Consider the following 15,302-nt stretch of genomic DNA (forward strand, 5'->3'; position numbering starts at 1 on the left):
TTTCCCAATTTGTTGTTTCCCTTCTGATTTTAGTTATATTGGTTTTGTTTGTACAAAAGCTTTTTAGTTTGATGTAGTCAAAATTATTTATTTTACATTTTGTGATTCTTTCTATATCTTGCTTGGTTTTAAAGCCTTTCCCCTCCCAAAGGTCTGACATGTATACTATTCTATGTTTGCCCAATTTACTTATGGTTTCCTTCTTTATGTTTAAGTCACTCACCCATTTTGAATTTATCTTGGTGTAGGGTGTGAGGTGTTGATCTATTCCTAGTCTCTCCCACACTGTCTTCCAATTTTCCCAGCAGTTTTTATCGAATAGTGGATTTTTGTCCCAAAAGCTGGGATCTTTGGGTTTATCGTATACTGTCTTGCTGAGGTCGCTTTCCCCCAGTCTATTCCACTGATCTTCCTTTCTGTTTCTTAGCCAGTACCAAATTGTTTTGATGACTGCTGCTTTGTAATATAGTTTTAGGTCAGGGACTGCAAGGCCCCCATCATGTGTGTTTTTTTTCATTATTTCCCTGGATATCCTTGATCTTTTGTTCTTCCAAATGAACTTTGTTATAGTTTTTTCTAAATCAGTGAAGAAGTATTTTGGTAGTTCAATGGGTATGGCACTAAATAGATAAATAAGTTTGGGTAGGATGGTCATTTTTATTATATTGGCTCGTCCTATCCATGAGCAGTTAATGTTTTTCCATTTGTTTAAGTCTAGTTTTAGTTGTGTGGCGAGTGTTTTGTAGTTGTGTTCATATAGTTCCTGTGTTTGTCTTGGGAGATAGATTCCTAGGTATTTTATTTTGTCTAAGGTGATTTTGAATGGGATTTCTCTTTCTAGTTCTTGCTGCTGAGCTGTGTTGGAGATATATAGAAAAGCTGATGATTTATGTGGGTTTATTTTGTATCCTGCAACTTTGCTAAAGTTGTTGATTATTTCAATTAGCTTTTTGGATGAATCTCTAGGATTCTTTAAGTAGACCATCATGTCATCCGCAAAGAGTGATAACTTGGTCTCCTCCTTGCCTATTTTGATGCCTTCAATTCCTTTATCTTCTCTAATTGCTACTGCTAGTGTTTCTAGTACAATGTCAAATAGTAGAGGTGATAATGGGCATCCTTGTTTCACTCCTGATCTTATTGGGAATGCATCTAGTTTATCCCCATTGCAGATGATATTAGCTGTTGGTTTTAGATATATACTGTTTATTATTTTTAGGAATGACCCTTCTATTCCTATGCTTTCTAGTGTTTTTAATAGGAATGGGTGTTGTATTTTATCAAAGGCTTTTTCTGCATCTATTGAGATAATCATGTGGTTCTTGCTAGTTTGCTTGTTGATGTGGTCAATTATGTGGATGGTTTTCCTAATGTTGAACCAGCCCTGCATCCCTGGTATGAATCCTACTTGATTATGGTGAATGATCCTTCTGATCACTTGCTGGAGTCTTTTTGCTAGTATCCTATTTAAGATTTTTGCATCTATATTCATTAGGGAGATTGGCCTATAGTTTTCTTTCTCTGTTTTTGACCTGCCTGGTTTTGGAATCAGTACCATGTTTGTGTCGTAAAAGGAGTTTGGTAGAACTCCCTCTTTGCTTATTATGTCAAATAGTTCGTGTAGTATTGGGATTAACTGTTCTCTGAATGTTTGATAGAATTCACAGGTGAATCCATCAGGCCCTGGGGATTTTTTCTTAGGAAGTTCTTTGATGGCTTGTTGGATTTCAATTTCTGATATGGGATTATTTAGGAATTCTATTTCCTCTTCTGTTAGTCTAGGCAGTTTGTATTTTTGTATATATTCATCCATTTCTCCTAAATTGGTGTATTTATTGCCATATAATTGGGCAAAGTAATTTCTAATGATTGCCTTAATTTCCTCTTCATCAGAGGTGCTGTCCCCCTTTTCATCTTTAATACTGTGAATTTGCTTTTCTTCCTTCCTTTTTTTAATTAGATTGACCAGTACCTTGTCTATTTTGTTTGTTTTTTCAAAGTACCAGCTTCTTGTCTTATTTATCAAATCAATAGTTCTATCACTTTCGATTTTATTAAGTTCTCCCTTAATTTTTAGGATTTCTAATTTGGTTTTCTGCTGGGGGTTTTTAATTTGATCGCTTTCCAGTTTTTTCATTTGCATTTCCAATTGATTGATCTCTGCTCTCCCTTGTTTGTTAATATAAGCATTCAGGGATATGAATTTACCTCTGATTACTGCTTTGGCTGCATCCCAAAAGGTTTGAAAGGATGTTTCGCCATTGTCATTTTCCTCGATGAAATTATTAATTGTTTCTATGATTTCTTCTTTAACTAAACGGTTTTGGAGTATCATATTGTTTAATTTCCAATTGGTTTTAGATTTGGTTTTCCATGTACCATTACTAATCATTATTTTTATTGCCTTGTGATCTGAGAAGGCTGCATTCATTATTTCTGCTTTTCTGCATTTGTGTGCTATGTTTCTGTGACCTAATGTATGGTCAATTTTTGTGAATGTGCCATGTGGTGCTGAGAAGAAGGTGTATTCCTCTTTATCCCTATTTATTTTTCTCCATATGTCTACTAATTCTAATTTTTCTAAGATTTCATTCACTTCTTTTACCTCTTTCTTATTTATTTTTTGATTTGATTTATCTAAATTTGATAATGGTTGGTTTAAGTCTCCCACTAGTATGGTTTTATTGTCTATTTCTTCCTTCAATTCTCCTAGTTTCTCCATTAGAAATTTGGGTGCTATATTATTTGGTGCATACATATTGATTAATGATATTTCCTCATTGTCTATAGTCCCTTTTAACAAAATATAATTACCTTCCCTATCCCTTTTGATCAGGTCTATTTTTGCATTGGCTTTATCAGATATCATGATTACCACTCCTGCCTTCTTTCTATCAGTTGAAGCCCAGAAGGTCTTACTCCGTCCTTTAATTCTGACCTTGTGGGTGTCAACCCGCCTCATGTGTGTTTCTTGAAGACAACATATGGTAGGGTTTTGGATTCTAATCCATTCTGCTATTCGCCTACGTTTTATGGGTGAGTTCATCCCATTCACGTTCAAAGTTATGATTGTCATTTGTGCACTCCCTGGCATTTTGATTGCCTTCCCTAATTCTAACCTATTCTTCTTCGGCTCTACCTTTTAGTCCAGTGATTTACTTTGAAACAGTCCCCCTTGTCCCCTCCCTTGATGTTTCCCTTTTTAGTCCCTCCCTTTTTGTTCCCTCCCCTTCCCCCCTCTCTTTCCCTCCCTTTTTGTTCTCCCTCTCCCCCTCCCCCCCTTGGTTTTCCCTTCTCCTTACCCTTGTTGGGTAAGATAGAATTCAAGATCCCAATGGATCTGGATGTTTTTCCCTCTCAGAGTTGATTTCCCTGAGATTGAAGTTTAAGTAAACCCCCCCCCTCTCTTCCTCTCCTTCTTATAGGAGTTTTCTTCCCCTCCCCTTCCCATATGAATCTTTGTGTGAGAATGATTATTCTATTTGGTCTTTCTTTACCCCCTATTTATACATTACATTTTCCCCACATATTAGTATACATAGGTTGATATAAATGTAGTCCTTATAGAAGAGAGTTTGAGTAAAAGAAGAAGATAACATTTTCCCCTTTCCTTAATATTTACCTTTTCAGGTATTCCTTGCTCTTTGATTTTCCGTATCAAACTTTCCACAGAGCTCTGGTCTTTTCTTTGCAAAAAGTTGGAAGTCTTCTATTTTGTTGAATGCCCATACTTTCCCTTGGAAGTATATAGTCAGTTTTGCTGGGTAGCTGATTCTTGGTTGGAGACCCAGCTCTCTTGCCTTTCTGAAGATCATGTTCCATGCCTTACGATCATTCAGAGTAGAACTTGCAAGGTCTTGTGTGACCCTGATTGGCATTCCTTTATATCTAAATTGTCTTTTTCTGGCTTCCTGTAGGATTTTTTCTTTTGTTTGATAGCTTTGGAATTTGGCAATTACATTCCTGGGAGTTGTCTTTTGGGGGTTTAGTGTAGAAGGTGTTCTGTGAGCTCTGTCAGTGGCTGTATTGCCCCCTTGTTCTAGAATCTCTGGGCAATTTTCTTTGATTATATCTTGTATCACCATGTCCAGTTTGGTGTTTATTTCTGGCTTTTCTGGGAGTCCAATTATTATTAAATTATCCCTTCTCCCCCTATTTTCCAGATCTATCACCTTGTCGGTGAGATATTTTATGTTCTCTTCTAATTTCTTGGTATTTTGGCTTTGCTTTATTAATTCTTGCTCTTTTACACGCTCGTTGTCTTCCAGCTGCCTGATTCTGGCCTTTAAAGCCTGGTTTTCCTTTTCAGTTTCATCATACCGGTTTTGTAGATGCGTGAATTTCTTTTGCATTATTTCCAACTTTTCCTCCCAGAAGGCTTCCATCTTTTTGGTCATTTCTGATTCAAATTCTTCATAGGTTTGTGGAGAGTTTCCATTTCCTTTGGAAGGTTTTGGAGCATTTTCTTGTATATTATCTTCTATCTGCTCTGTATTTTGTATTTTGGCTCCATAGAATGTGTCCAAAGTCGCCCCTTTCTTCTTATTTTTCTTGGTATTTTGGGGCTTCTGTGGTTCTGTGGAGTTTGCCATCTCTGAATGTGGAGGATTAGCTCTTCTTATCTCTGTCTGGTGTTCAGAGGCTTTAGTCCTGGGCAGATTGTCGGTTCTATGAGCTTTCCCTAGGTTAAACTGAATATGCCTCACTGGAACTGGAATGGAAGGGTTGGACCAAGTTGCTTTCAGGAAGTTGCCTTCAGAATAGCTGGCCGTGAGGCTGTTTTGTCGGCCTGCGGGGGGATGGGCTGCAGCTAACCCAAGCTCGGAGAGCAAGGACTTTCACTGAGACTTGGATAGCAGGATCCAGCCCGTGGGGCTGTCTTGCCCGCCCTGAGGGTTGCTGTTGTTTTGACCAGCTCTCTGTAGCGGGAGCCCCAGGCAGTAACTTTCACTGGGACTCGGGTAGAAGGCCCTGAGGGTTCTGCTCTCTGAGCCCGGCCGGGCTGCGGCTTCCGGGAGCCTTGGACTCTGCGCTCCTACCCCTGAGGTCCGAGTGATCTCGGGTTCTGGCTTTTGAGGGGAGCCGTACCTTTTGAACCGGGTCCAGGTTCTTGAGGAGGGTTCCCAGGGTCTGTGCTGTTGATCGTTTTGAATTTCGGCGCCTTAGGAGCTTATAGTTTGAGATCGGTTGGGAAGGTTTTTCCGGAGATCTGAACTTGAGCTTTCTCTAAGCCGCCATCTTAACCGGAAGTCCCTAATTTTTTTAAAATTAAGTTTATTTTCGCTAACCTTAAACTTGAGTTTGGGATTTTCTTCAATTATAATTTAATAAATTTTCTTTAATCTGATTAGGGGTCCATAGGATTTGTTGAATTGTCAAAGGAGTTCATGAAATACATACAAAATGTTAAGAACTCTTGTCACAAAATGACATGCCAAAATCTAATCTGCTTTTTTCAAAGCAGCACACCTCCAGCATGTAGTATTTCTATTCTGGGCAGCAAGCCAAAACAGGAAATGACTTTTTGATTGGACAAATCTCAGAGTTCATAGGTATAATGCCATGCTTCTATGACTTATGTAATTTTTCTGGGTATGATGGTAGGCACTCAAACATTATGATGTAGGAATTGCCATCTTCAGAGTAAGACAACTGAAGCAAAAAAAAAAAATCTCATAACTTACAGGTGTGATGTCTCACCCATAACTTATCAGAAACCCTGAATGCCAGTGAGCAACTGACCCCCATCCATCTCCACATTTCCATTCAGCTATCAAAATGTCTATGAGCAGAGAAGTAAAACATGATTTATGGCAAGTTGCAAGATACTAAGCTTGCACAGGGCCATGTATGGAGCAGAGATCAATTCATACTTTACATATTTGTCACAGGGCAGTGGATCTTCCAGCCTACTACCTCCAAATTAAGTGTCATGATCAGAGAAACATATGGCAGTGCAGTGAGAGGAAAAGTCACATTATGATTAAGATGCAGAACTCATTTGGTGCAAAATGTAAGGCAGAAGCTACACATTCTGTTTTGACCACAATACTGGCTCCATGACCTAAGAAATAGAAGGAAGACATTAAAATTCAGAAAACATAAAAATCAGAAAGTACCCCAATATAGATTCAGCAATGTGATGATTAAATATTGAGTTGTGACAAACCTTTCAATTTCCATCAGAAAGAGAACTGTGGACTCTGTGATTTATTTCATTCTGGATAATATGACCAAATGAAAGTTTGTAGAACTTTTAAATTGACTTTATTACAGCAAACCTTCTCTGAATATTTATTTGAAAAAATTACCAACTTATTCACTTACTAGTTTAATTTATATCTCACTAGGCAAGTCTGACCAGGGAAGTCATGAGAGATGCTTTACATGCTATTGGCAACCCATGGATTACTTTATCTATTTTCAAGAACACCTGTAAATTATTCTCTCTAATCCACTGGGTGATTGAAGAAGTTATTCAAACCACCTGGAAGAAAAATGTAAACATGATTATTCAGTGGTTCATGGAATTCCTCTCTATTATACCTAATATGTCAAGAGTTGAATTTCTGATATATAGGAGGTCAATATTAAAAATTGGTGATTAATATCAATACATTGGGATATATTTGAGTAGGATCACATTTCTGAAAGGCCTGGGGCTGACAGCACAACTTCTTGGGAGAATTTTTTTTTCCAAATTAATTAAATGTTGACAAAGGTCTATTTACTCAAATTTATATAGAGCTAAATCAATTGTACAAAAAAAATCAAGCCATTCTCTAAATGATAAATGGGTAAGGGACATGATTAGGCAATTTTCAGTTAAAGAAATCAAAACTATTAATAAGCACATGAAAAGTTTTCTAAATCTCTCATAATCAGAGAGATGTAAATCAAAACAATTCTGAGGTATCTCCTCACATCTAGCAGATTGGCTAACATGACAGCAAAGGAAAGTATTGAATACTGGAGGGGCTGTATGCATTACTGGTGGAGTTGTGAACTGATCCAACCATTCTGGAGGGCAATGTGGAACTCTGCCCAAATGGTGCTAAAAGACTGTCTTCTGCGTTTGTACCCCAAAGAGATAAGGAAAAAGACATGTACAAGAACATTCATAGCTGCGCTTTGTGGTGGAAAAAAATTGGAAAATGAAGGGATGCCCTTCAATTGGGGAATGGCTGAACAAATTGTGGTATCTGTTGGTGATGGAATACTCTTGTGATCAAAGGAATTATAAAGTGGAAGAATTCCATGGGAACTGGAACAACCTCCAGGAATTGATGCAGAGTGAAAGGAACAGAACCAGGAGAACATTGTATACCCTTTCAGTTAGCTAAGATGGATTCTGTCTTTATACTGGGGTGCCAAAATTGTACTAGTAGAGGTAACAAAAAGGAACCAAAGTGTTGACAGATACCTGGAAAAGAGGGAACAGATACAAGATAGTACCAATTTTCCCTTCCCCCAGGCAGAGCTGTTTGATAATGGAGTCAGGTCTGACTAGAGTGGAAACATAAGTGGAAACCCCCTTCAGTCTCTTTCCCCTTTAGTTAATGCAATTAGAATCCCCCTTCTAGTACATTGAAGATGGTTGAGTCTTCAGTAAACCAAAAATAACTATTTATTGGGTAAAGGGTTAAGGTATAACTGAGGATAGAGGAAACAGAAAGTCCCTGGCTATTTCCCTCCTATTTCAAGGGGTTTTAAGCACAAGTCTGGGACTAAGTCCCAGACTATTTTAATGTCTTTGTGGGCTCACGATGTTGGTATTTCTTGTCTCAGAGGTATGGGCTTGTGAATCTTCTGCAGAACAGACTCTTACCTTCCCCTTCGGGAAAAGTCTCTATCCTAATAATGTAACAGATAAATGGTCTGGATCTTCTATTTCTCAGCAAAGGATTTAGTGGATATAGGTTATCTTCTCAGTAAGAAATTTTGTTCCTTCCCTCTTCAAGCCAAGGAGAGAAGAACTCAGCAGTTTTCCAACTGTTCCACCTTTTAACTTGGCTGGAATGTTCCATTCCCATCCCCCAATGACAGCAAAGTTCCATCTAACCTTTTTTCTTAAATAGCTTTTCAAAATCCAGTCCTTTCATTCATTTTTGGCATTTCTCTCTTTCACACTATACAATTGTGTACATCTTCTGACCAGTGTTTTAAAAATACATCCTAAAATGTGTTTCCCATGAAGCTATACTTTTACTATACATAATTTTCTGTAGATGCACATTTTTAGCCCAGTGATTTTGTGGCTGTCTTAGAGAATACCTTCATCAGTAGAATCCTTAGCATTCATGTGTTCTCATCTAAAGAGAAAGGCAGCTTTTTGCACTGGCTAATGGGGAACGTATCACTTCTCTAGGGACCAATCTGCTAGACTCAGTTTCATGGGTAAGTCAATTAAGACAAGACAAGGGTAATTACAAACATGAATTGATTTTTTTTTTGTTCCTTGTGGAGCTACAGAAAACATCTTGGTGTTCTAAACAATCATCTGATTGATCATAGGAGAATTTCCTCCCTTGATGAGTTGTACACCTGTACTAGAATGATCATTTGCTCAAATCTATTGTCATTTTAAATATACAGGAACCTTTTTAGCTCCATTATTCATTTAAAAAATGAACTTTGGCATCAGTATTCAAGTGTAATTGCAGTTGCAGAATGGCAAATTATTCTGGGACTCTGACAACCCAGTTTGGCTTTAACAAAACATTACTTCAAAAGACCACCTCTTGACAGTGATACACATTCTAAGATGTAGTCAATGTATGACTTGTTTTCTTTGACTATCCGTTTTATTTACAAGTAGGGTTTCTGGTTTATGTAGGAAAGTTATGTTTAGAGGAGAGGTGGTAAATGGCAATAGTGACCAAAAAAAGAACAGCAAGAAGAATCAATGAAACATTTTCATTCTAATAAATAAGATGATTTAGAGGACCACAAAGAGACACTGAAAAGAAGAGTAGTTGTTTTATTATGTTAAATTTAACATATCATTCAGAAATTGTATGTTAAAAATCTCAAAGTAGAAAAAAGATTTATATACACTTCTATTTTTCTCTCTTGTATGTTGAAACATTCATTTTAGTGATGCATTATTCAAATAATAAAAAGGTAAAAATTTTAAATAAAAATTTGTATTAAAATCTGTTTAATTCCATGTTTACAAACCACTTCATTCCCACTGAATTTCTGTACCATGAGTACCAAGAGATTATTCCTATGCCATTCTTTTGGTTACATTTATATAAATCTAATGATTACTCATTTTCTAAAATTCAGGGCTAGGAAGAATAGTGAACTCATGATTTACATTTTCTTTCTTTGATTCATAAATTTGAACTGATTTATAAAAAGGAAACAATAGTGCATCTTTATTAAGCCACATTGCTTTCAAATTAAACTTCGATAATTAATTTATTTTTTTGAAAAATTGGTATCATACTAAATCAGATATAAATTAAGTTTAAAGAGTCAGTCAATATCATTCTGGACATAACCTAACTTTGTACATTTTTAACTACCATGATTTTAATTGAAAATAGTTTCTGTATATTAAATAATTCTGATGTCATTTTACCAATTGAGCAGAGGTTTCAAAAATATTTGTTAAAATGTACTATTTCCTTGATAGAGAGGCAGCACAGTGTAGTACATAGAAAGCTGACTTCATAACGATGATGAGCTTGGTTCAAGTCATGTATCTCCCACATATGCTAGAGGATGCCAAAACAAGTCATCATGCTTCTTTGGACCCTACACGACTCCCCAGTACTATAAAATGTGCTGAAATTGTGCCAGCCTTTAATGATAAAAAGTAATTATCTAATCCAAGAGTTTCTTAAACTGATATAATCACCTTTCTGATTCCTACCCCTATGTGCTGAGTACAGAAGAAAAAAGATATACCAAACACTTTCTCTCAAGTGAATACTAAGTAATTTATAGACCTCTGTCTTGAAAGATGATATGGATCACAAGAGGTAGGCATTAAAAGAGAAAACAAATATCAGGGGAGGGTGGAGGGGTATCAATATACGAAAGCAGGAGATATAATATGTTTTGAAAACAGATGGCTACTTTGACTGCCACTGAAATAACATGAAAGTTGGTATTTTAAAAAAAATAAGAGTTTATATACTATCCCATGGAACTACTGAGGCATAAGAAATAATGAACAAGATGATTTAGAAGATATTTGGAAAGGTTTTTTTTTATGAAATTGGCAAAGTGAAGTGAGCAGAATCAGAGAATTTCAAACATAGTAAAGCAATAAAGTATAATGATCAACTGTGAATGACTTAACTCTTATCAGTAATGCAAGAATCCAGAACAACTCCAAGGGACTTGTGATAAAAAAAAAGTCTCTCAACTGCCATAGAAGGAGCTAAATGAGTCTGAATGAAGATTGAAGCATCTTATTTTTCACTTTATTCGCTTCATGAATTTCTTTCTATTGTAAATGTTATATGTCTTCTTTCACAATATAAAATTTTGGGAATTTGTAATGTATGATAACATGTGCAACCTATAATTTATTACCTGTCATCTTGAGGAGTAGGGAGATGTGGAACAAATAATCTGAAAATGGATCACAAAATGTCAAAAAATGTAATCTAGAAAAAATTTTAAAAATTAAAAGAAAGGTAAATGGGAGTAGAAATAGAGGCCTGAAATAACAAGATGTTTCATTGCTTACATTGGAGTAAGTTGGAGACCAATGAAGAGAGGTGAATAGGGTGTGGTTGGATTGAGATAATCAACACTGTATTTTAACATGATAACTTTGTCAGTTATATGGAGGAGACTATGAAGAAAGAAGAAACTGGGTGCAAAGAGATGAATTAAAGGGTATTTGCAATGTTCAGGCTAGAAGTGATGAAGTCTGAACTGGGGAAGATTGTGAGTGAGTGGAGACAATGGACACATGGTTTTTCAGAAGAATAATTCAAGGCCCCCTCTAGTCATATGAAAAAAAAATGTTCTAAATCAATAATAATTGGAGAAATGAAAATTTAAACAACCTTAAGATATCTCCTGACTCCTATTAGATTGGCCTGAATGGACAAAAAGTAAAATGTCAATAAATATTGGAAGGGATATGGAAAAACGGGGACACTAATGCCCTGTTGGTGGAACTGTGAATACTATTCTGGAAAACTTTTGAAAACATTTTAAAAGGGATATAAAACTGTGCCTATTCTATGACCTAGAAATAGTACTACTGGGTCTGTTTCCCAAAAAGATGAAAAAAAAGGGAAATGGTCTAAATGAACAAAAGTATTAATAGCATTTATTTTTATATTATCAAAGAATTGCAAATGAAAGGGATGCCCATCAGCTGGGGAATGACTGAAAAAGTTATGACACATGGTTCTGATGGAACATTATTAAGAAATGTTAAGAAGATAGATGATTTCAAAAAAAAATGGGAAAACTTATCTGAACTGATTGAAAAGAAAATGAACAGAATCAGGAGAACAACATTCACAGTGAGAGCAATATTATAATCTGTGATCAACTTTGAATCATGTAACTACTCTGATCAATACAACTATCCAAGACAATTTCAATGGACACACACACACACACACACACACACACACACACACATATACCCCAATATGCACTGAATTAATAAATTTGGTCTCTGGAGCTGGTTATATATGCATATAGATTTTCAATTAAAACTTTTTTTTCAATTTCTGCAACATGATAAAATACAGTGATATATTTTTCATGAATTCACATGTATCACATTGTGTTCACAGTAGGCTGAGAAGAAGCTAAAGGATAGGGTGGAAAGTTTATTTCCTAATGTGTTTAAGTAAAAAGAAAAAGGAATTATATGTCCAAAATTATTTATAGAAGCTCTTTTTTTTTAATTTTCATATATGTTTATTTTAAAAATAATTAAATTTTGTGAAGTCTCCAAATGAATTAAAAAGAACAATTCCCTTCAAAGTGACTTATACATACCACATAAATTTGTTAAAACATTGAAAGAAAATCTACTAGCACACTCCAAATTTCTTTGGGTACGGTATTTTCACCCATGTTATGGCATAATTATTGCTCCTTTTGACCCCAAATGTTCAGTGTATTTCATTATCCATGTATGTGTATATTTGAATTTTAGGTGATGTTGAAAACAAAATAATTTATCTCAAATTGACAAACAAAACAGTGCAAATGATATAGATAAGATATGGCAAAGTACTATTCTTCATGTTATAAAATTTAAATTTGAAGGAGACAATGACAGTCAAAGTACAATAAACTGACTTTTCTTTGAAACAAAGTTCTGATGTGTAGCATGTCCAAAAAGCTTTAATGACTTAAAATTGTACTAACACTTTTGGAGCACCATATATAAAGGTCAAGAGATTAATCAGGTCCTAAAGACTAATTACATACTCTCCCATTATTTTTTCACCTTAGAGTATGTATTTGTGTATAATTCACATTACAAACTCCTAAGGCAGAGGTTGCATTTATTTTAAAGGACAGTCCAAATTTTAAAAGATAATACAAGATGAACAAAAATATGTTTTTCATTAAGTTATACTCATCAAAGACTGTTAAAGTACTAACTTACAGTTTTCTTTAAGTGTATTTTCTCAGGTATTTTCTACTGTCTAGGACATAAAGGTAAATGTTTTAATTTACCTGTTAAAGATCCCAATTAGACATAAATGAAGCTATCTGATAGTCAAATCTACTAAATATTCTTAATAAATAACTGCATTATAGAAGTTTCTTAGTTTTGATATGCAAGTTTTAGTTTGTTCCACTATCTAATTCATTTTTTTAATTTGAGAAACAAATTGGGAGGTCTGACTAGTTTGAAAATTAAGTTGATATAATCAATTTTTGCTTCAAATATAATGAGTAATTTTAATTCTTTCAAAATTAGAATATATGAACATTAAATAAATGGAAGAAACAATGGCTCCAACCGTGGTACATTATTACTCTTTAATAAAACATCATGAGTCTTAATGAGCTTTTTCCAAAAATGCTTTGCAGCACCTCATACATTGTTCATACACAGTCTCAAAGTCAGAGTCATTTCCATAATAAGGATGTTCAATAATAAGTTGTTTTTGTGGATCATAGCTTCCAAGAAGTTCAACTTTAGCTTTGCTGTTTTTAACTTGATTAACCTTCCTATTCAAATCTCTCAGATTGCTGTCATCCATTCAGAGTATATAATCAAAGGTGAGGAAATCATCTTTGGTAATCTGCCTGGCAATATGATTCATGGTAATGCCATGTTTCTTCATGCAATTCTGCCCTCGATAATCAGGAGGGTTTCCTATTTCATATGTAGATGTTGCTGCACTGTCTATGCTCCACTTATCTGAAATATTTTGATCAGCTACAAGTTTTCTAAAAACTGCTTCTGCTATAGGTGAGCGACAAATATTACCCAGGCAGACGAACAGCACAGACCTGGTCCCCTCTGCAGCCATTTTTCTTTCTTACTGCCTAGAAGCTCTTTTTTGTTAAGGCAAGGAACTAAAAACTGAAAGGAATGTCCATCAATTGGAGAATGATGGAACAAGTTGTGATATATGATTGTAATGCAATATTATTGTGCCACTAGAAATGACAAATAAAATGATCATTTATATGAAGTGATGCAAAGTGATGTGACCAGAACCAGGAGAACATTGTACATGACAATATAAGTATGTGTGTCTGTGTGTGTATAACAACATAATATATGATGTTCAACTGTAAATAACACAACTATTATCAAAAAGACAAGGATCCAGGACAACTCCAAGGATCTTAAGATGGAAAAGGATATATGATGTCAAAAATTGAGCAGAGTCTGAATGCATATTAAAACATACTATTTTCCCCTTATTTTCTCCATTAATTTTTCTCTAGTGTAAGTGTTTTTTTTTGCCTTATTTCTCAACATGATAAACATTGAAATATGTATTACATGATATTCTATATATAACCTATGTACAAGCCTGGCTTCTTGGAGAGAGGAGAAGAGATTTTTTTAAAAATGTTATTAATTTCTTATTAAATAGGAGGGGTTTGAAAAGAAGTAGGGTTAATCATCATCAAAACAAAAAAGAAAAAAGTATATTGAAATATTCGAAAATACAAATAAGAGAGCAAAAGAAAATGCAGAATAGGACTCAGATAAGCAAAAGGATATTGTAAAAACCATGTTAAATTTGAAATATATAAAAACTGTGTGAATTGGAAAATCATAATTTCATATGAGGTCCTTTATTTTCTGTTCAATGAATACAGAAATAGTCATATTCATCAATGCTTATCAGGTTCATAGAAATAAAAATATTTTTAAAGAATGGAGAGAACTTGGAAGATAAGATACAAAGTGAATGCTAATAGTCACAATTTTTTAAAAATAAAATGTATAGGGGGCACCTAGGAGACTCAGTAGATTGAGAACCAGATCTAGCCATGGGAGATTCTAGGTTCAAATATGGTTTTAGACATTTCCTAGCTTTGTGACCCTTGATAAGTCACTAAACCCTGAAAGCCTAGCCCTTAACACTCTTGTCTTGTAACAAATACATAGTATTAATTGTAAGATAGAAGATAATTTTTTTAAAAAAAAAGAGAGAAATGAATGCAAATCTCTGGAGGTAAAACAAATAAAATTAAGAGGTAAATTCTGATATTTCAGGTTCCTAGAGAATTAGTCTCCAAACCTTTGGTTCCCCCTCCATTCTATTCTTGAAGACATTTTACCCCCTGCCAGTGAAGCAAGAGGTTTTTGTCATGGAGAAATCATGCTATCCCAGGGTAGAAGCATACTGTGAGGATAAAACATTTCCTCCTCAAGGACTCCTATTACCCTGCTAGCAATCTGGCAAAAAGCTCCATTTACCCCCATGTTTCTTACTGTTGTATAATAGAAACCCACTGAATCGATATAGACAATTTAGGTAAATGAAGTCAAAAAGCCAAATTTCTCCAAGTCAAGGTAGAAAAGTAGATTTTATTGGAAGAGGGTCAAGTCCTCCAATAAAAGCATTCTCTTGCATGTGTTACATTGTTGGACCCTGGCAAGAGACAATGCCCAGAGGCAGAGACTCGGTTTATATACGGGGACAGTAACTAAATTAATATTCCCATGCAAGTTTGATGACATATCACAAGACATAACATCATACAAGCCTTTTTTAGAAACTGTTTCCCAATTACAAAGCTGATTGATTAGTTCATCTAGGAAAGCCCTTATTATTCTAAAGGTTAAATCATAAGACAATACTCTTATTTGGGCAGATAGTGATGAC

General features: G+C 35.1%; 1 pseudogene; it reads right to left on the reverse strand.

The window, feature by feature from the left end:
• Nucleotides 1-12,992: 12,992 nt before the first annotated feature.
• Nucleotides 12,993-13,495, reverse strand: LOC100011148 (low molecular weight phosphotyrosine protein phosphatase-like; annotated as a pseudogene).
• Between the last annotated feature and the right edge of the window lie 1,807 nt (nt 13,496-15,302).

The sequence above is a fragment of the Monodelphis domestica genome, chromosome 6 (genome assembly GCF_027887165.1).
Source record: "Monodelphis domestica isolate mMonDom1 chromosome 6, mMonDom1.pri, whole genome shotgun sequence".
Taxonomy (NCBI): Eukaryota; Metazoa; Chordata; class Mammalia; order Didelphimorphia; family Didelphidae; genus Monodelphis; species Monodelphis domestica.